The 21561-nt window shown below is 48.4% G+C and overlaps 1 long non-coding RNA gene across 1 annotated transcript; it reads right to left on the bottom strand.

Moving 5' to 3' along the window:
* Positions 1 to 1141: 1141 nt before the first annotated feature.
* Positions 1142 to 21509, bottom strand: LOC117068685. Its single transcript, XR_004431205.1, has 3 exons — positions 21363 to 21509; positions 19169 to 19283; positions 1142 to 1259 (listed from the first exon to the last, which is right to left on the bottom strand). It is a non-coding gene; the product is annotated as an uncharacterized LOC117068685 (long non-coding RNA).
* Between the last annotated feature and the right edge of the window lie 52 nt (positions 21510 to 21561).

Below are 21561 nucleotides of genomic sequence, written 5' to 3'. Positions count from 1 at the left end.
AAATGTAACCTAGTTAGGAGCCCCTTCAGATTCCCACATTCAAGGTTCACAGGAAGCCACCTTCCCGTGGCTCACTCTCTAGGGGTTCAGGGCGCTGGCAGTCCATCTGCCTCATACAGTCTTTGGAATGTTTCAGGGCACCTCCAGGCTCTCCTGTCCATCACCCCATTCAGGGCTCCGTGACGCCACAGGGTTTTAGAATCGAGAATGAAAGGATCTGAGAACCTTAGATGCCAGACACATGGAACAATGGAGTTCCAGAGCCAGGGTTCCAGCCAGAGGCCAGACCAGGCTCACACGGGAAGTCCTCTGACCGATCCGCTCCCATTCTAAATGCACAGATGTGCCAGATGAAATATAAAGAAATAATTTCCAAGCTACATTTTCAACTATATACATTCAAAACAGGCAAAACTTGCCTATGGTGACAGAAATGGCACAGTGGTCCTCTGAGGGAGGGTAATGGGTGGAGGCACCAGAGAGCCTCTGGGAGACAGGAAATGCTCTATACGCCGAGCAGAACCATGGGACACAGGTGTGTGCACTTTGCAAAACAAATCAAGCTGTACATCTAAGATGTATGCACTTTACTGTGTGCATATTACAGGAACACATTTAAAACTTACAGTGCCCATTGGGCGTGTGGCTCACATCTGTAATCCCAGCACTTTGGGAGGCCGAGGCGGGTGGATCACGAGGTCAGAAGATCGAGACCATCCTGGCTAACACAGTGAAACCCCATCTCTAGTAAAAATACAAAAAAATTAGGCGGGCGTGGTGGCGGGCACCTGTAGTCCCAGCTACTTGGGAGGCTGAGGCAGGAGAATGGTGTGAACTCGAGAGGCGGAGCTTGCAGTGAGTGACGATCACGCCACTGCACTCCAGCCTGGGTGACAGTGCGAGACTCCATCTCAAAAAAAAAAAAAAAGAAAAATTGCAGTGCCAAACTTGGCAATATTTATCAAAATTACAACTGCCCAGACCCTATTAGGAATGAGTCCTACAGCATGTCCCCATTAGGAAATGATGCGGGTCCCCTCTGGGTAGACATTTCGATTGTTTTCAGTCTTTCGCCATTACAGTCAAGGCTGCAGTGAACAATCTTATAAAGTTTGATGAATTTTCTCAAAGTAAACATACCCTGGGCCAGGTCCAGTACCGCACATCTGTAATTCCAGCTCTTTGGGAGGCCCAAGCGGACAGATCACTTAAGCTCAGGAGTTCAAGACCAGCCTGGGCAACACATCAAAACCCCATCTCTACAACAAACAAACAAACAAAAATTAGCCAGGCATGGTGGCGTGCACCTGTAGTCTCAGCTACTCAGGTGACTGAGGTGGGAGGATCGCCTGAACCCAGGAGGTAGAGGTTACAGTGCACCGAGATCACACCATTGCACTCCAGCTGGGCAACAGACCCAGTCTCAAAAGCAACAACAAAACAAAACAGTACCCTGTTCAAAAACAGAAATTATGAAAAATTATCCCCCTTGGACCACCCCTCACTAAGGGTAATGCAATACTGACTTCTTTTTTATTTTTATTTTTTAATACCCACTCTTGCTTGATCCACAATATAATACTGACTTTTTTTTTTTTTTTGAGATGGAGTCTCGCTCTGTTGCCCAGGCTGGAACACAGTGGCCAGATCTCAGCTCACTGCAAGCTCCGCCTCCCGGGTTTACACCATTCTCCTACCTCAGCCTCCCGAGTAGCTGGGACTACAGGCGCCCGCCACCTCACCCGGCTAGTTTTTTTGTATTTTTTAGTAGAGACGGGGTTTCACTGTATTAGCCAGGATGGTCTCGATCTCCTGACCTCGTGATCTGCCCGTCTCGGCCTCTCAAAGTGCTGGGATTACAGGCTTGAGCCACCGCGCCCGGCCTATAATACTGACTTCTAACTTCACAGATTAGTGTTGTCTATTTTCAAAATTTGTTTGAATGGAATCCTACATTATGTATTCCTTTCTTCTTTCTCTCCACACTGTCTCTGTAAGAACCTCACTGTTTCAATTCTCTGTGTAGAGCTTAGGTTGTACCTTGCCTACCTCCTGCCACTAGAAAAGACCTGCACAAGGACAGGAGCTTGGTCTGTGTCCCCAGCACCTTGCCAAGTGCCTGCACATCATAGAAAGTCAATAAATACCTAGTGAGTAAGTGAATGAACCAAACCTGATAGATTATAGGATTTTAATCTCTATATGGCATCAGAGGCTGGAGAGCTGGGTTGGGGCAATTTATAGAAAGCCCAGAAAGTGGGAAAAATTCTTTTCATTGTTCAAGGATACTCAGAAGGCAGGACTTCTTGCCCAGGGACCAACAGAATTAGCCTGGAGAATCAGAACCTCTAGTAAGTCTAACTTACACCTATCATGTGGGTCTGAATCCTAGAATTACCTACTCAGTGTATGAACCTGGGGCTCAGAAACCAAGCCCCAAAATGGGTCTAGATCTTCCCTGTAGGTTCCCTTCCACTACCCAGGGTACATCTTCCTGCTGAGATAAGCTCACACACAAACATGACAACGCAAAGAGGAAACCCAATGCTCTGAGTGATTTGCAACAAATACTATAACCCGCAAGGGCTTAAGGTACTGACTTTCAATACCTGAAGAGCTTGTAATCCCAGCACTTTGGGAGGCTGAGGCAAGTGGATCATTTGAGGTCATGAGTTTGAGACCAGCCTGGCCAACATGATGAAACCCTGTTTCTACTAAAAAAATTTTAAAAATAAAAAAAAATAAGGCCGGTCATAGTGGCTCATGCCTGTCATCCCAACACTTTGGGAAGCCAAGGTGGTTGGATTACTGAGGTCAGGGGTTTGAGACCAGCCTGACCAACATGGTGAAACTACGTCTCTACTAAAAATACAAAAAAATTAGCTGGGCGTGGTGGCAGATGCCTGTAATCCCAGCTACTCGGGAGGCTGAGGCAGAAGAATCACTTGAACCCGTGAGGCGGAGGTTGCAGTGAGCCGAGATCGCACCATTGCACTCCAGTCTGGGCAACAGAACAAGACTCCGTCTCAAAAAAAAAAAAAAAAAATTAGCCGGGCATGGTGGCAAGCGCCTGTAATCCCACCTACTTGGGGAGGCTGAGGCAGGAGGATCATTTGAACCTGGGAGCTGGAAGTGGCAGTGAGCTGAAATTGTGCCACTGCATTCCAGCCTGGGCGACAGAGCAAGACTCCATCTCAAAAAACAAAAAATCAAAAAATCTTGAAGAGCTGTCCCAGAGCAGAGGGAGCTGATGTGACTTGTGTAGCCTCAAAAGTAGACCCATGGGCAGTGACAGGAAGCAGGATGTGGATACACACAAAGGGGGACTTTTCACCCTCTGAGCCCGTCAGCAGAGGGAGAGGCTGTCTTGCAGGAAAGTGAGCCTGCCAGCACCAAGGAAGACTCAGGCAGAGGTTGACCAGGGCTGAGGCCTCTGAACTGGATGACCTTTAAACTTCCTTCTTTCAGGAGTCTGAGACTCCAGGAGTTTAGATCCCAGCCCAAAATGTATCTGCCACCAATGTAGCCCAATGCCTGAAATTTCTTCTTTGGGTAAAGACATTGAAAGAATCCGTGAATAATGCTTCTACAGCTGGGAGGGACACATGAATTCAATTCAATATGCATCTGACAGCTTCTGACCCACATATCCAGGATTGGAACAAAAGACACACATTGTCTAGGAAAGGAAAGATATTCAAGAAAGACATCAACATAGAGGAGTCTGAAGGAGAAAAGCTAGTTTGAAGGCTGGGTGCTGTGGCTCATGCCCGTAATCCCTGCACTTTTGGAGGCCAAGGTGGGAGAATCACTTGAGGCCAGGAGTTTGAGACCAGCTGGGCCACCGGGGCATAAAGGGGAGTGGGGCAGGACTGAGCAGTTGGGACTGGACTGTGAAGGGCTTCAAAGGCTAGATTCAGATCTGGAGCTTTATCTTGCAGGAGTTGGGGCGCCATCAAAGGCATTTTTATTTATTTTTTGCATCAAAGAGCTCTGAGCAAGAGAATTTGACAGTGTGTTCAGATTTATGTGTTCATAAGCTCCCTGTGACATCTCCACAAAAACTATTTTTAAAATTAACCAGGCATGATGGCTCACACCTATGATAATCCTGGTAACTTGGAAGGCTTGAGGCAGGAGGATCATTTGAGCCAAGGAGTTCAAGACCAGCCTAGGCTGATGTAGGAAGACCCTGTCTCTACAAAAAATTAAAAAATTGGCTGGGCATGATGGTACACACCTACAATCTCAGCTACTCAGGAGGCTGAGAGGCAAAAGTATTGCTTGATCCCAGGAGTTCAAGACTGCAGTGAGCCGAGATCATGCCACTGCACTCCAGCCTGGGTAACAGGAACAAGACCCTGTCTCTAAACGAACAAGTGTGACACCCAGACTGCCAGGAAGAGGGGTATGGCAACAAGGTTCCTACCCTCATAGAGCTGACACTCCCCTGGAGAAGCAAAAAATAAAAATAAAAATAAATAAATAAATAAAATAAAACAAGCAAACACATTTTTAAGGTAATTAAAGATTATGGCAATGGTGAGCATGAAACAAGCAGTATGGCCTGGAGGGTAATGGGGGTGTACCTCGCTCCGGTGGGTGAGGGAGGGCCTCTCTGAAGAGGCAACACTGAAGGTGAGACCAGAGAGTGCCAAGAAGCCAGTGAAGCAGGGAGCCCTTGGAACAGTATTCCAAGCAGAAGGAATAGCAAATACAAGAGCCATGAGGCAGAAAACAGCTTGGGATGTTTAAGGTGCCATCCTAGTGGTCAACAAGGGGAGAGTTTTCCAAGGTGAGGGTGGACAGGCAGATCATTCAGAGCCTTGAAGGACTTGGAAGGGACCCAGGGTTGTATCACAAGTGCAAAGGGAGCCTGCGAGAGCAGAAACATGAGTAAGCTGAAGTTTCATGGTGACCACGCGAATGACTTGGAAGGGGCAGGGGAAGCAGCGGGGCGAGCTGCTGCTATCACCCGGGTGAGAGCGGATGGGTCTGGCGTGGAGGTGGCAAGAGGGGACAGGAAATGGACAGCATGACCTAGAACTCCAAGGCAGGGTAGAGGGGTGAAGATGGGCCCGAGCAGCCCCACCAGCTGCAGCTGGGCCACCAGGGGCATAAAGGGGAGTGGGGCAGGACTGGGCAGTGAGACTGGACTGTGAAGGGCTTCAAAGGCCAGATTCAGATCTGGAGCTTTATCCTGCAGGAGTTGGGGCGCCATCAAAGGCATTTTTATTTATTTATTTTTTGCATCAAAGAGCTCTGAGCAACGGAATTTGACAGTGTGGTCAGATTTATGTGTTCCTAAGCTCCCTGTGGCAGCTGGTGTGGAGGATGCACTGAAGGGGTGAGGCCGGTGGCAGGAAGATGGACTCAGGAGGAGGCTGCCATAATGGTCCCAGTGAAAGGTGGTGAGGTCCAGAGAGGGGCTCGCGACCCTGGCACCCTGGGGGTGGTTGGGCCCCTGCTTGTCCCAGGTTTGTCCCACTCCTGGGGCCCTGGGCAGCTGCAGAGGGCCCGAGTGGGCCCCAGCTCTGATGCTTCAAGCAAAAAATAGGACGAGGGCAGCTAAAAGGCATCAGGGCTGTTTATCCGGAGGAGAGACGCCTCAGCATGGATTTATGGCTGAAAGGTTACTGGGGGGAGCGGGTAGGGAACCAGCTGTCCCCCATCCTCACAAAGGACAAAGAAAGGAGGGGACTGCGACCTCAGCCACAGCAAGAGGAGGGAGTTAGACACATAAAATGTCCTGACATCACTGGAGGATGAGGGGGCCCTTCAGCCATCACGCCAACCAGCTCTCATTGGACAGCTGGGGAAACTAAGGCACAAAGGGGGAAGCAGGTCTTTGCTTGATGTCATACAGTGAATTCAAGCCATGACCAGGCCTGACAGCACAGCCTGTCACTTCGGAAGACCTAGAGGCTTCCCCCAGCACACACAAGGGTACCTCAGACTGGCTGCCCCGAGAGTGATTAACATGCACAGCTGTTCTGGAGGGATGAACAGAAAGACCTGAGCTGGGCCAAGGTGCTCCAGCCCCCAGCCCCCGCTCTGGTCCGGGTCTCTGACGTGCCGTGTCCTCGAGTCCAACCTGTGGCTCAGGCCTTGTCTCTGCCCTCCCACCCCCAGCCCGTCTGGTATTGTCGATATTTGATGGGAGTCCGCTGTGTCTCTCAAGGGCCTTGTTCTTTTGGTGTTGCCCTGTCCCGCTCTCTGCCCTACAAGACTCTGTATTTCTGTCTTGGCCTCTGACTCTGTATCTCCAGAGCTGAGCTGAGCTGAGCTGTTCTGGGCCAACCTCCCACCCCCAGGAGTGGGCCTCACTGCTTAGAGTGCCCCTCTGTAGACAATGCTCAGGCCCAGTGCCCAGGCTGGGACAAGTAACAGCAGCTGTGGATCTATCTATAGCTCCCTTGTCCTTCAATTGTTCCCAACTTCAAACAATGGTTGGGCCCTGGATTAAAGTCACCCCCAACCCACCCTGCTGAAATGGATCCCGGGAGGCAGGGGATGAGTCTCGCAAGGGCCACCTGGTGCTCTCGTGTCCACCTCTGTTTGGGCCCCCATGTTCCCATCTGTAACTCTGGGCTCTAAGGCCTTCCAGCTCAGAGGTGGTGTGACTACAGGACTAGTGGACATGGGACCAGGGTGTGTCTGAACAGTAGACCTATACAAGGGCACATGGGTATGAGACAAGTGGGTTTCCCTCCTCCTGCCTTGGCTGGCAGACACTCATGGGCACTGGGATGCCAGTTCCATGAGGACAGAGGCCTGGTCTTCCTTACACTGCAGTAGCCCAGCCTCAGCCTGGTACGTGGTAAGTGTTCACTGTACGTGGCTTACCTTGGCCCTTAGGAAGAGGAAGGGCACGCTGTGAGTCTCAACATGTCTCACACTTGGGAGGCAGCACAGAACATTGAGGAAGGAGCACCTCATCTAAAGTGAGGCTGCCTGGGTTTTAGTCCTGGCTCTGCCAGTTACCAGGCACAAAGTCTTGGAGAATGACTTCACCTCTTAACGGTGGAGATTCACAAACAGGACCTACCTCCTAGTGCTGTGATGAGCATTATATGAGTTCAAACAACTAAAGTGCTTAGAATAGTACCCAACACTAGAGGAGACTCAATACATTATTGCTGTTATTTCCAAGATAGATCATTAGGTTAAAAAAAAAAGTTGTGGCTGGGTACAGTGGCTCACACCTGTAATCCCAGCACTTTGGGAGGCCGAGGTGGGCAGAACCCCTGAGGTCAGGAGTTCAAGACCAGACTGGCCAACATGATGAAACCGTGTCTCTACTAAAAATACAAAAAACTAGCTGGGCGTGGTGGCAGATGCCTGTAATCTAGCTACTCAGGAAGCTGAGGCAGGAGGATCGCTTGAGCCCAGAAGGCGCAGGTTGCAGTGAGCTGGGATAGAGCCACTGCACTCCAGCCTAGGCGACAGAGCTAGACTCCGTCTCACACACACAAAAAAGGAGCAGAAGGATGTACGGGCAATGCCATCTCCTGCGTAAAAATCGGGGGAGAGAGACACTTGTGCATCTGTATGCTTATGTATGGATGGACTGCCTTTGGAAGTCACCCAAGAAAGCTGGTAACAGTGTTTGGTAGCTGGGGGCCAGGGAAGGGAGGGACAGTGATTTTTTTTTCCCTTGTATACCCTTTGAACTTTAAATCGTGTATGTATAACCTATTTTTAAAATGTTTGCTAAATGAATAAGGGTCACTTCCAACATGATCCTTGACAAAAACAAACCCTTACTCTGTGCCAGTTGGGAGGGGCCTGGGTGAGGGCTGGTCCTCAGAGAGTGGGCCCACTGCCTTCAGCCTGAGGTCAAGCAGCCTAGGTCTGAGTCCCAGGGGTACCCTCTTTCCTCCAGCCCAATGGTGGACAAGATGTGTCCATGCAAAACCATCCCAGAGCAAATGGTGAGCCAGGAGGCAGGCTTCCCAGCTTCCAGGCCAAGCAGCAGGAGGGGGCGGTAGGAACAGGCTCCTGTCCTCTTCCCTGGCCTCAACCTCTGACTCTTCATCCCAAGCTATTCTTAGAGCCTAGATAATGCCAGCAGTTGCTGCTGCTCATATCGGCTTCCAGAACCACTCAATCCTGAGAAGCGCAGTCCCGCCCCCAGCCCCTTTGTGCTGGCCTCCCTGGCAGGTAAGGGCATTAAGGGTGTCCTGCAGGCTCCATCCTCTATGCTGTGTGGGCTGCACACACTCAGGTAGGCTGCTGCAGGCAGGTAAGGACCTGGGTAGTGGGCCCCTCTAACACTCCCCTTGCTGCACAGCTGGAAGAGACAGCAAGGGCTAAAGGACACCCTGGGGTAGAAGGTGCACCCCAGGCTCACCGTCCAGACAGTGTGGCCCCACTGCAGGCTCCAAACTATCCTAAGAAGAGAAATGAAAGGGACAGGGGCCATGGACAAGGCTTAGCTGAGTGGAGGGGAGAAGGGGTGTGCAGACCAGGAGCAGGGAGGGGCCTGGGAGGCAAGCCTGGAGGAGGGAGGAAGCTAACAAGAGGTCAGACTTTCCAGCTCGCTATGTGACCTTGAATAGGTCTCTCTTCCTCACGGAGCTTCAATTTCCATCATCAAATAGGCATAACTTTATTCCACTGGGTTGTGGTGTGGATTCAACGGAATAACACATGCAAGGAGCTTAGCCTGTGCCTGCCCCATCATACGCACTATGGAAATGTCTGGTGATATTCTCACTAGCTCCTTCAGAGCAGGCAATGTTTCTCTTTCTGCTTTGCATCTGCAGGGACTAGGTCAGGCCTGGCACATGTCAGGACTGCCTCTTGAAATCCTTGCCCTGCCATTTACAAGCTGAGTAACCCTGGGCAAGTTACATAACCTCTCTGAGCCCTGGGTTCCTTCTCTGCAAAATAAATACACAAAGAAGACCTGCCTTGTAATGTGGTTGAGAGAAATAAATGAAACGAAGTGCTCAGCCCATGGGAAGATGTCAACAATTTGAGGATGCGGCTGTGGCTCTGTGTATGGTGGGGTACTATGGCAGGAAGCCTTGGGTCTGCCACTCTGTAGATGGAATCTGAGACAGTGCCCAAGGCAGCCAACATTCTGGAAGAGAGGTCTTAGTGGCACCCACATATGAAATCCCAGGATGTTGTAAAACCACCCCACAAATCCTGGACCAAAGTCGAGGCCCTGCCTGGGGTCTCAGGATGGGCTTGCCCCAGCCTTGGTCAGTTTCCCATGTAGTTCAGTGCCTCAAACAAACACTATCCCATGCCCTTCAGGTTGGGATTGGCATCAGGTTTGCTCTGAAGGTTCAGGAGTCTTAGGCTGCTGGGGGACACACAGGCACAGACAGTTAATCATAGTTGACATGGGGCCTCCCCAGGAAGGGTCCTTAGCCTAACCTGGTGGAGTGGGGATCAGGAGAATGCCTGTTTTCTATGAAAGACCAAACAGTGGTGGAGGGCAGGGGGTGCTGTGGCTCTGCTCTTACCCTTGTGATCATGGTCGATCAGCTTGAGGGCTGAGGGGCAGACGGAGGCCCAAAAGGCTAAGCTGGGCAACCTACCCAGAGGGTCTGAGGGTACCACCGCTCTATCTTGAGTGTCCTGAGGGTGACCCTGCTTGCTCCCACACCTGAGGGCACACTGCCTACCTCTCTGTGACTTTGCTAACTCAAGGACAAGAGACCTCCTTGAGCAGAGCCTTCAGATTTTTTATTCCATTAGCTGAAAATTTTATTAGTACAAATATCTTTATCATTCTATTATCTAATGCTTTGGGCCTTAAATTTCTTTTTTTTTCTTCTTTTTTAGATGGAGTCTCGCTCTGTTTCCCAGGCTGGAGTGCAGTGGTGTGATCTCGGCTCACTACAACCTCCGCCTCCTGGGTTCAAGCGATTCTCCTGCCTCAGCCTCCAGAGTAGCTGGAACTACAGGTGCGTGCCACCATGCCCGGCTAATTTTCATATTTCTAGTAGAGACGGGTTTTCACTATGTTGGCCAGGCTGATCTCGAACTCCTGACCTCATGATCCACCCGCCTTGGCCTCCCAAAGTGCTGGCTCACAGGTGTGAGCCACCACGCCCAGCTCCCATTTTTTAAAAAAAATTTTTTTTTTTTTTTTTGTTGAGATGGAGTCTCGCTCTGTCGCCCAGGCTGGAGTGCAGTGGCCAGATCTCAGCTCACTGCAAGCTCCGCCTCCCGGGTTTACGCCATTCTCCTGCCTCAGCCTCCTGAGTAGCTGGGACTACAGGCGCCCGCCACCTCGCCCGGCTAGTTTTTTTGCATTTTTTAGTAGAGACGGGGTTTCACCGTGTTAGCCAGGATGGTCTCGATCTCCTGACCTCGTGATCCGCCCGTCTGGGCCTCCCAAAGTGCTGGGATTACAGGCTTGAGCCACCGCGCCCGGCCTAAAAAAAAATGTTTAAAGACAAGGTATCACTGTTACCCAAGTTGGAGCGCAGTGGCATAATCATAGCTCGCTGCAGCCTTGAACTCCTGGCTCAAGCAATCTCCCTCTGTCAGCCTCCCAAGTAGCTGGGACTATAGGCATGTACCACCATGCCTAGCCAAATTTCATTTCTTAATTAAAATTTCTATTGAGATAATTGTATATGCTCATGCAATTGTAAGCAATACCATAGTAACTCTGTAGTATTGACATTGATATAATGTACCGATCTTATTTGGATTTTCCCAGTTTTACATATACTAGTGTGAGTGTGTGTGTGTACACACGCACATCTGCATGTATTAAGTTCTATACAACTTCATCATCTGTGTCAATTCACGAATCTTCCACCGCCACCAAGATACTGAACAGTTCTTTTTTTTTTTTTTTTTTGAGACGGAGTCTTGCTCTGTTGCCCAGGCTGGAGTGCAGTGGCCGGATCTCAGCTCACTGCAAGCTCCGCCTCCCGGGTTCACGCCATTCTCCTGCCTCAGCCTCCGGAGTAGCTGGGACTACAGGCGCCCACCACCTCGCCTGGCTAGTTTTTTTTGTATTTTTTAGTAGAGACGGGGTTTCACCATGTTAGCCAGGATGGTCTCGATCTCCTGACCTCGTGATCCGCCCATCTCGGCCTCCCAAAGTGCTGGGATTACAGGCTTGAGCCACCGCGCCCGGCGATACTGAACAGTTCTAACAATAAAAAGATGTTGCCCTTATATAACCACACTAACTTCCCTCCCATCTTTAACCCCTAGCAACCACCAATCTGTCCTCTGTTTCTAAAGCGGTCATTCCAAAATGTTACATAAATGAAATCATATAGTGTATGTACTCTTTTGAGATTGGCTTTTCTCACTCCGCATAATTCCCTGGAGATGCTTCGAAGGTGTTGCTCATTTCATGTTTGCGTCTTTATTGCTGAGTGGTACTCCATGGTATGTATGGATGCACCACAGTTTGATGGACCGTTTGCCTGTGGAAGGACATCTGGACAGCTGTCAGTGTGAGGTGCCACCTTATCACCTGGGCCCTGGGGGCTGAGGCCACCCACCCTCCAACCCACCTGGGAGTCAGTGGGATGCAGCCTCCAAATTCTTGTTCCAGCTTTCTAGGACCAGAGGCCAAGAAAGCTCCCCACCCTCCCCACCCTCTTTCCCAGCCTAGGCATCAGGATTCAGTCACTCCCAAATATGCAAACACCCAGTTCTCAGGGACAGCAAGAAGACAGTCTTATGGGCCTTGTTTAAACATGTTGGCTATAGACCTATATGTTGACCCTGGCCTGGAGACCCAGCCTGACCTGGCCCTGCCAACTGACCAGCCCCATCTACAGCAGCCCCACCCTCTCACTCATACCACTTCAGATACAGTGGCCTTCTGAGAGCTTAGAACTAAACCAGCTCCTTTCCGTCTCAGGGACTCTGTGTCTGCCACTTACTCTTTCCCCAGACTGGGGAGTAGCTGCTTCCTTCTTCTCGAGTCTCCACTCAAATGCCACCTCCTCAAAGGGGCTTCCTTTGACTACATTAGCTAAACTACGTCCTTTCTAAAAAGGTTCTCTCTTCACCCTCTGTATCACATGTCTCCATTTCTGAATGTATTACATTTACGGGTAAGTCTGCTTATTATCATCTGTCTACCCCATAAGACAGGTCTTTCTTGAGACCCAGGAGCAGGCAGATGCCATTCTGGGTTCCCAGCAGCCAGCATGCCCAGAAGAGGCACCCATGTGCTTGCTGATGGGCCATGTTCCCTGGGGTGAGGCTTCTGCTTTTGAGAACCATCTTTCCCAGTGGCCTCTCGCTCTGCTCCCTGCTGCGCCCTCATGCCAGGCCCAGTGAATATTCTGACTCCTGTTTCCCACCCAAGCCTGGGCAAGCCTCTCTTTTCTTTGCTCTCCTGGATTTGGCTGAGCCAGGTTAACCATACGGCACGATGCCTAAGAGTTCTGGAGTCCAACTGCCTACGTGCAAACCCTCAGTTGCTCTGTCTCTTTGATCTTCTGATTCCTCATCTATAAAACAGGAATAAGCCAGGCGCGGTGGCTCATGCCTGTAATCCCAGTACTTTGGGAGGCCAAGGCAGGAGGGTCACTTGAGGCCAGGAGTATGCGACTAGCCTAGACAACACAGTGAGACCCATCCCTACTTTAAAAATAAAATAAAATGGGAAACACTATTAGTACTTGTCCCATAAGGAATTGAATGAGATAATATCTATTTTTAAAAAGAAAAGGCATAAGTGCCTGGCACATAAGAGTTCAACATATAATCATTACTATTCATTTTCTTATTATCATTAAGATCATCTCCAAACTCAGTAGATTAAACAAGGAAAATTCATGTCACACCAATATAGAGATCATGAAAAAGTCCCAGAAAAAGGGTCATTCCAAGGGTCACTTGGGCCCCTGTGACCTCTCATTCTTAGGCAATTCCCTTGTTTTTTAATTTTACAAAAAATTTTTGTAGAGGTGGGATCTCACTGTGTTGCCCAGGCTGGTCTCTATCTCCTGGTCTCAAGTGATCCTCCTGCCTTGGCCTCCCGAAGTACTGGGATTACAGGCATGAGCCACCGTGCCCAGTCCCAGGAATTCTCTTTTGGCTTCACTCTCTCTCCACTCCCTCCCTTCTTGGAAAATTCTAGGAGATGGAAGGGCAGGATGATAGCCTCTCCCTGGGGAGAGAGAGGCTCCCATCACTAGTTTCAAGGTGACAACCGTCCTCTCCCACACCTAGAGTTGTCAGCCTGCCCCAACATTCTCTAGCTCCACTGTGTCCCTACAGAGAGCCACACAGTCTAGGCCCAGAGCCCTGCCATCCTCCAACCACAGGCAGAGTAAAGGGTTATTGCCTCCCCAAAGAGTTGTACCCCGTCTGCTTCCATGCATTCATCCATCCAACCATGTAAACACTGAAAAACAAATCTTGCTATTAATCTGGAAAATCACAATGAGACACTGTTTCACAATCACTAGACTGACAAAAGCTAGAAACCTTGACAATTCTGCCTCGGTGAGGATGCAGAATGAGGGCAATTCTAATACATTGCTAGCAGGACCGCACATTTGCAAAACCATTTGGGAGAGAAACTTTGTATTACCTCGTAAGTCTGAATATGCTCACGACCTTCAACACACTGCACAGGAGGCATCTATTAGTCTTTTTACCATGTATCGTAATAAAATACTAGAGAACCTAAGTGACGATTCACAAGAGAATAAACAAACAAAATGTGGTATTTTTATGCAATGAAACCTATAGAGCAGTGAAAATGAACTAGTTACCCTTAAAACATGGATAACTCTCCTGACATAACACTGAAAGAGAAAAGCAAGCTGCAAAAGAATCAAACAATTTACCACTTAAAAGTGCAAATACCATGAAAAACTGTCATATATTGTTCAGAAATATACCTAATAAAGGATTAAAATGCATAAGACCTACCTCACACCCTATATAAAAATTAACTCAAAATGAATCAAAGACTTAAATGTAAGAGCCAAAACATAAAACTTGTAGAAAAAATAAGTGTAAATCTTTGTGACCTTTGAATTAGGCAATGGTTTCATAGATATGACACTCAAAGCACAAGCAAGGAAAAAAATACATTGGACTTCGTCAAAATTTTAAAATATGTGCTTCAAAAGATACTATCAAAAAGCAGAAAAGACCATCCACAGAATGGGACAACTTATTGGCAAATCACAAATAAGGAAGGGTCTACTATCCTGAATATATAAAGAATTCCTACAACCCAACAATAAAAAGACAAATAACTTACAAATAAGCAAAACATTTAAGTAGACTCTTCTCCACAGAAGATATACAAACTGCCAATAAGCACATGAAAAGACACGCAGCATTATTAGTCATTAGGAAAATGCAAATCAAAACCACAATGACCAACTAGGACGGCCATAATCAGACAAGTACAGTGGGACCTCCATATCCATGGGTTCCACATCTGTGGATTCAACCAACTGCAACTTGAAAATATTTGAAAAAATGTTTCATCTGTACTGAACATCTACAGACTTTTTTCCTTGTCATTATTCCCTAAACAACACAGTATAACAATTTATATAGCATTTACATTGTATTAGTTATTGCCAGTAGCATAGAGATGACTTTTTTTTTGAGATGGAGTCTCGCTCTGTTACCCAGGCTGGAGTGCAGTGGCGCGATCTCAGCTCACTGTAACCTCTGCCTCTGGGGGTCAAGCGATTCTCCCCCTCAGCCTCCCTGAATAGCTGGGACTACAGGCGCATTCTCGCCATGTTGGCCAGGCTGGTCTCAAACTCCCGACCTCAGGTGATCTACTAGCCTCAGCCTCCTAAGGTTCTGGGATGACAGGTGTGAGCCACTGCATCCGGCCGAGATGACTTAAAGTACATGGAAAGGACAGTGTGGTGGCTTTCGCTTGTAGTCTCAGCTACTTGCGAAGCTGAAACAGGAGGATCCCTCTAACCCAGGAGTTCCAGGCTGCAGTGAGCTATGATTGCACCATGGCACTCCAGCCTGACAGAGTGAGACCTTGTCTCAAAATAAACAAATAAAAATAAATTTAAATTTAAAATAAAACAAAATTAAAGAGTATACGAGAGGATGCAAATAGTTTATATGAAACACTACACCATTTTATATAAGGGACTTAAGCATATATGAGACACTACATCATTTTATATAAGGGACTTAAGTATCCTTGGATGTTGGTATCCATGGGAGGTCCTGGAACCAATTCCCCACAGATACAGAAGAATGACTGTATTGGTGAGGATGTAAAAGTTGGAACTGTCACACAATTGCTGCCACTTTGGAAAACAGCAGTTCCTCAAAAAGTTAAACATATACTTACCATATGACCCGGCAATTCCACTCCTAGGTATCTATCCACAAGAACAGAAAACATTCACACAAAAAGCTGTACATGACTGTTCATACCAGCATAGTTATAATTATTTTTGAGACAGGGTCTCACTCTGTCACCTAGGCTGGAGTGCAGTGGCGCGACCATAGGTCCCTGCAGCCTTGACCTACTGGGCTCAAGTGATCCTCCCACTTCAGCCTCCCTAGTAGCTGGGACGACAGGCACATGCCACCACGCCCGACTGATTTTTAAATTTTTTTTGTAGAGAGCCCTATGTTGCCCAGGCTGGCCTTGAATTCCTCAGCTCAAGTGATCCTCTTACCTCAACCTCACAAAGTGTTGGGATTACAGGCATGAGCCACCACTCCTGGCTATAGCAGCATTATTCTTAATAAATAATAAAGTGGAAACAACCCAAATGCCTATCAACTGATGAGTGGAGGAACAGAGTGTGGTGTATCCGTACAATGGAAGACTCTTCAGCCATGTGAAGGAATAAAGTTCTGATCCACGCTACAACATGGGTGAACCTTGCAAACATCATGCTAAACGAAAGACGCTAGTCACAAAAGGCCACAGATTGTAGGATTCCATTTACATGAAATGTCCAGAATAGGCAAATACATAGAGAAAGAAAGTAAATTACTGGTTTCCAGGGGCTGGGGAGGAGGAGAATTGAGGAGTAACTACTAAGAGAGATGAGGTTTCTTTCTGCGGTGATGAAAACATTCTGGAATCAGACAGTGGTAATGGTTGTACAATCTTGTAAATATACCAAAAACCACTGAATTGTACACTTTAAAGCGGGAATTTTATGGTGCCTGAATGATATCTCAATAAACATTGCATAGGAATAATAAACACCAAATCAGGAGAGTCTTTATTTCTTGGGCTTGGGGGTCAGTCATAGAGGGAAACGAAAAGGTCTTTATCTACATTAGCAGTGTTTCATTTTGCAAGCTGGATGGTAGGTACATAGGTATTTGTTCTATTAATTTTTATACATTTCTCAGTGTTTTCATAATAAATAAAATGTGAAAGTATTTACTGGGCATCAACCTGGATCAGGCACTGGGTTACATGGGTGGTGCAATGGTGAATCAAAACAGACCCATCCTGCCAAAATTAAGTGGATACGTAAGTAAATAACAAGTGGAGAAGAGGGTCTATAAGTAAGTTATCTCCCCTTTCTAGGCTTCTGTGTCCTCACGGATGAAATCAGAGCCAAACTAGGAACCTGTTAGTAGAAGGTTTCTAAGGATCCCGGGGGCCTTGAAGTGTGTCTCCCCTTTTTCAGCCCACACACCTCAAACACGACCAGGGTACTGACCCTAGAGTTGGCCCTGGTGCCATCAATCATCACAAGTGGGCCTAAGGCAAAGCCCAACTTCAATCAGTCTGTTTCTTCTCAGTAAAATAGGGTAACTTCTCCCTCCCAGGATGACTGTGGGGGTGTAAATGAGGTAACACATATAAAGTGTCAGGGACAGGCCTAGCACACAGTAAATCCTCAACACCTGGGACAGTCCTCACTTTGATTCCACAGGCATTTCCTGAGCAGCAATGCTGGCCCAGGTCCGTGCTAGAGGCTGGAAGACAAAGGAATTCCACTCTGAATGGCCAAAGCGGTGGCCCCCAGCCAGGTGGGGAGACGGCCTCATAAACAACAGTACCAGGCGGGGTGATGTCACTGCTAAAAAGAGACAGTAGCCATGTGCACAGACGCAGACCACGTGTGATGCAGACCCTGGGGCTGACAGAGATGTTCCAATTAAAAGGCACAGTCCAGACTTGGAGAGAGGCCCTCGCAGGGAGAAAGGCAAGACACAAAGTTAAGGGATTGGCCTCCATTCACAGTGACGTACATCCCTGCATACCTTTCTTCACCTAATTCAGACTCAAATGTTCCCACAAACCCCAGAACAGAGGATGCAATGGATTCAACAGTTAGCGTTGGGAAGTCTGAGCCCATGGCATGTCCCAAGGTACATGTGTGGGAACACCACGGCTGACACTACTGCTGTGATCTCGGGTAAGTCAGGATACCTCTTCAAGCCTTCCTTTCCCCAGCTGTAAAATGGAGGCTATAAAGATACTGATGTCATAGGGAGGTAAGGGAAAGTGAGATAAGCACTGTAAAGTCATCAGCCAAGTACCTGGCGCTTAGTGACCAGATCAACAAAGGGTAGTTATTGTTAGGAAAAAAACAGATTTCACTTTGAAAGTGAGGAAAGCCAGACGTGGTGGCTCACGCCTGTAATCCCAGAACTCTGGGAGGCCAAGGCAGGCGGATCACGAGGTCAGGAGTTCGAGACCAGCCTGGACAGCAAGGTGAAACCCTGTCTCTACTAAAAATAAAAAAAAATTAGCTGGGCGTGGTGGCGTGTGCCTGTAATCATAGCTACTCGGGAGGCTGAGACAGGAGAATTGCTTGAACCCGGGAGGCAGAGGTTCCAGTGAGCCAAGATCACACCACTGCAGTACAGTCTGGGTAAGAGAGAGAGAGACCCCATCTCAAAAAAAAAAAAAGAAAAAAAGAAAAAAAAAAAAGAAAAGAAAAGAAAGAAAAAAGAAAAAGAGAAAATAAAAGAACAAGAAAGAAAAAAATAAAATGAGGAAAGTGGGATTTGGAGAGGTGAGATGACTTCTCCACAGTCAGGACTCAAACTTAGGTTTGAGACACCAGAGGCTCAGTGCAAATCATCTCCCTCTGCTCCGGAATCTTCATCAGGTTCCCTATAGTCCACTACATGGACTCCATCCTTGCCAGAGAGTGAGGATCCAGGAAAGGCCTGGGGCCAAAAAGACCCTGGGCAAGTTCCCCAATCCTAGGTTTCTTGATCTGAGATCCCCAAGTGAACCTGAGGTCTGTGAATTCCTCCACGTAGTTGATGCAAAATTTTATGCCTAATAGATCTCACACGAGTCTATAGCCTCAAAAGTGACCAACCATGGACTTGACCTGGCTTAGCATGGTTTCTTATTCACCCAATGGAGATAGGATTTCTACCTTGAAAGGCTGTGAAGGGATCAAATGAGGCAATTTGTGAGAAGTACTTGAAACATCCTCAGCTTTCCTTAAATGGTTTCCTTCTCTTTCTCTCTCCCCTGCCTATTTCCATTGGTTAGCAAATATTATTGAGCATCTGCCATGTGGCAGGCACTAATCAGTCCAGGTCCTGGGGGTAAAGTGGTGAACAAGACAGACATGGTCCCTATTTTCATGGGGCTCACATTCTAGCAGAGGGAAACAGCAGACAAAAGCAACAATTTCAGATATGAGTAACTGCTATGAAGAAAATACAAGGCCAAGCGCAGTGGCTCACGCCTGTAATCCCAGCACTTTGAAAGGCAGAGGCAGGCAAATCACAAGGTCAGGAGTTCGAGACCAGCCTGATCAACATGGTGAAACCCTATCTCTACTAACAATACAAAAATTAGCCGGGCATGGTAGCACATGCCTGTAATCCCAGCTACTCAGGAGGCTGAGGCAGGAGAATCGTTTGAACTCGGGAGGTTGCAGTAAGCCGAGATTGTGCCACTGCATTTCAGCCTGGGCAACAGAGTGAGACTCCATCTAGGAAGAGAAAAGAAAAGACAAAGGATAACGTGATACAGACTTATAGGGTGGGGCAGCCTCCAGGGATGAAATATTTGAATGACCAAAGGAGCCAGTCATGCCAGGGTTTTGGAGAAGAGCACCCAGGCAGAGGGTGCAGAAAGGGCAAACGCTCCCTGGAAAGATTCTTAGTCAAGAGTCCTCATTCCCAGTCTTACCACGAACTGGGTCACACTGAACAAGTCATGTAACTTCTGAGGCTCAGATGCCACATCTACAAAATGGGAATAAAGACATCTTACCTGCCACATTGTGAGAGGATTCAACCAAAGGGCTGTTAAGGTCTGGGATCCTCCCCAAATCTTGCCATAGACACCTGATACTCGTCATTTGGCACCCATCTTGGAAGAGGGGAACCTGCACAGAGAACCCTGAGTCATGCTTTTGATTTTCAATTTCATGTTGCACTAGAAATAGCTTCTTTTGTTCCTGGTTGACCCAGTAACCTCTTCCTGCCACCTGGGGCCTATTCTAGTTAATAGCTGCTTATCCCCTCAGGTACAAAAGCCAACAAGGAAAGGACATCAGGAAACACTGTTCTGGGAATAACCAGAACACCTATCTACCACCATCTCCCCCCATCAGGCGACCACACACGGGAGACTGGAGGACTCAGCCACTCCTGTAGTCAGATAATGTACACGCTTTATTTAAAGAGTCAAAATGGGCCGGGCACAGTGGTTAACGCCTGTAATCTCAGCACTTTGGGAGGCTGAGGTCAGTGGATCACCTGAGCTCAAGTGTTCGAGACCAGCCTGGCCAACATGATGAAACCCTGTCTCTACTAAAAATACAAAAATTAGCCGGGTGTGGTGGTGGGCGCCTGTAATCCCAGCTACTTGGGAGGCTGAGGCAGGAGAATTGCTTGAACCTGGGAAGTGAAGGTTGCAGTAAGCTGAGATCGCACTATTGTACTCCAGCCTGGGCAACAAGAACGAAAACTCCATCTCAAAAAAAAAAAAAAAGAGTCGAAAAGATCTTGGTCCCTGGGTTGGGCCACTGATTTACCATCACCAGGAGTTCTCACTCCTAAATTTCTTTGATCTGTTCTCTTCACTGCATCTCCACAGCTGCTGCACTGGCTACGGCCTCATTATCTCACATCTTAACTCTCTCTGCTCTTTCTCTAGCCCATCTCCCCACTTCCAAACCATTTGTCACGCTGTAACCAGTGCCTAACACACAAAACTAACCATGTCTTTCCCCTGCTTAAAGCCCTTAGCTCCTGTTGCTCAGTGGAACTGGCATCTGAGGCTACCTCTCCAAGCCTAAGCACCTAAAGTCCTGTTGCAACCCTTAGGCCCTTCCTTATTATCCACACCAAACTCCTCCGTGTCTGTAAAACAAGCCAAGCAACCCTCAGAATTATATGCCTTCACTGCTCATTTTTTTTTAGGACAGGGTCTCACTCTGTCACCCAGGTAGAAGTGCAGCGGCACGATCTCAGCTTCCGGCAGCCTCCGCCTCTGGGGCTCAAGGATTCTCACGCCACAGCCTCCCGAGTAGTTGGAATTACAGGCACGGGCCAACATACCCGGCTAATTCTTATATTTTTAGTAGAGACGGGGTTTCGCCACGTTGCCCAGCCTGGTCTCCAACACCTGAGCTCAAGTGATCCACCTGCCTCGGCCTCTCAAAGTGCTAGGATTATAGGCCTGAGCCACTGCGCCCAGCCAGCCTTCGCTGCTTTTGTTCCTGCAACTTGGAACACTGTCCCCATCCCAGCCTCTCACCTCTACCCCTACCTCCTTCACTACCTACACCTTCCTATCCATCCTTCAAGACCCCAAAAGCCATACCTGATTCCTTCAGAAAAGCACTGTTTATTGCCTACCTTATCAGATTGAAAGCAGTGGCTGTGTCTTATTCATGGTTAATTCCCTAGAAACTGGACTGATACATTCCATTTAACTAAAATTCTTATCAGGTGCTTCGGACTGCAGACAAGCCTATCACAACCCAGAAGGAAGAAACAGGGAAGGCACCTGTGGGCTGCCAAGCAGTGAGGTGGGGGTAGCAATCATGAATCTGCATATTTTTAAAAGCTGCCCCAGATCCTGATGTAAACGGTACTGGAGTCTGACAAACACAGGGTTCCCCTCAAACAGTCCTGACTTCAGCATTCCTGGAAAAATGAAAATCCTTTCCTTTTGCCTCTAATGCTTTCCCTGCTGCTATCCCAGGTTAAAAAAAATAGATAAAATCAGGGGGATTTTTCTGGGACCTGGCTGCGCTGGGAAACAAGCCTGGGTTCTAATACAGGTTCAGCCCCTGACGTACTACGGGCCCCTGACCCTCCCTGGGGCCTCCATTACCACAGACACCCCACCCTTATCAACTGTGTGCCCCTGAGGTAGTGAGTGTCCCGCTCTGAGCATTAGTTTCCCCTCTTCCACTGGACGTCGCCAGCTCTGACGCTCTAAGAGCTATGCATACCCGTAGCTCCCCGCCGACCCCGACGGTCCCCTCCCCTCCTTCCCAAGGTCCGTCCGCCAGGGTGCAGCCGACGCACTCCTAACGCCAAGGCCGCCCTCTCAACGACTGCCCGTTCCTAAGCCGCGACTCAGCTCCAAAGGTATGGGTCTCTGTCCCCGCCCTACTCTTTAAGCCGGCCCGGGGCGGTCCGCGCAAGCGC

Source organism: Trachypithecus francoisi, unplaced genomic scaffold (assembly GCF_009764315.1).
Source record: "Trachypithecus francoisi isolate TF-2019V2 unplaced genomic scaffold, Tfra_2.0 Lachesis_group21, whole genome shotgun sequence".
NCBI lineage: Eukaryota > Metazoa > Chordata > Mammalia > Primates > Cercopithecidae > Trachypithecus > Trachypithecus francoisi.
Note: the sequence above shows the minus strand (reverse complement) of the source record. Positions and strands in the feature narration are given on the sequence as shown.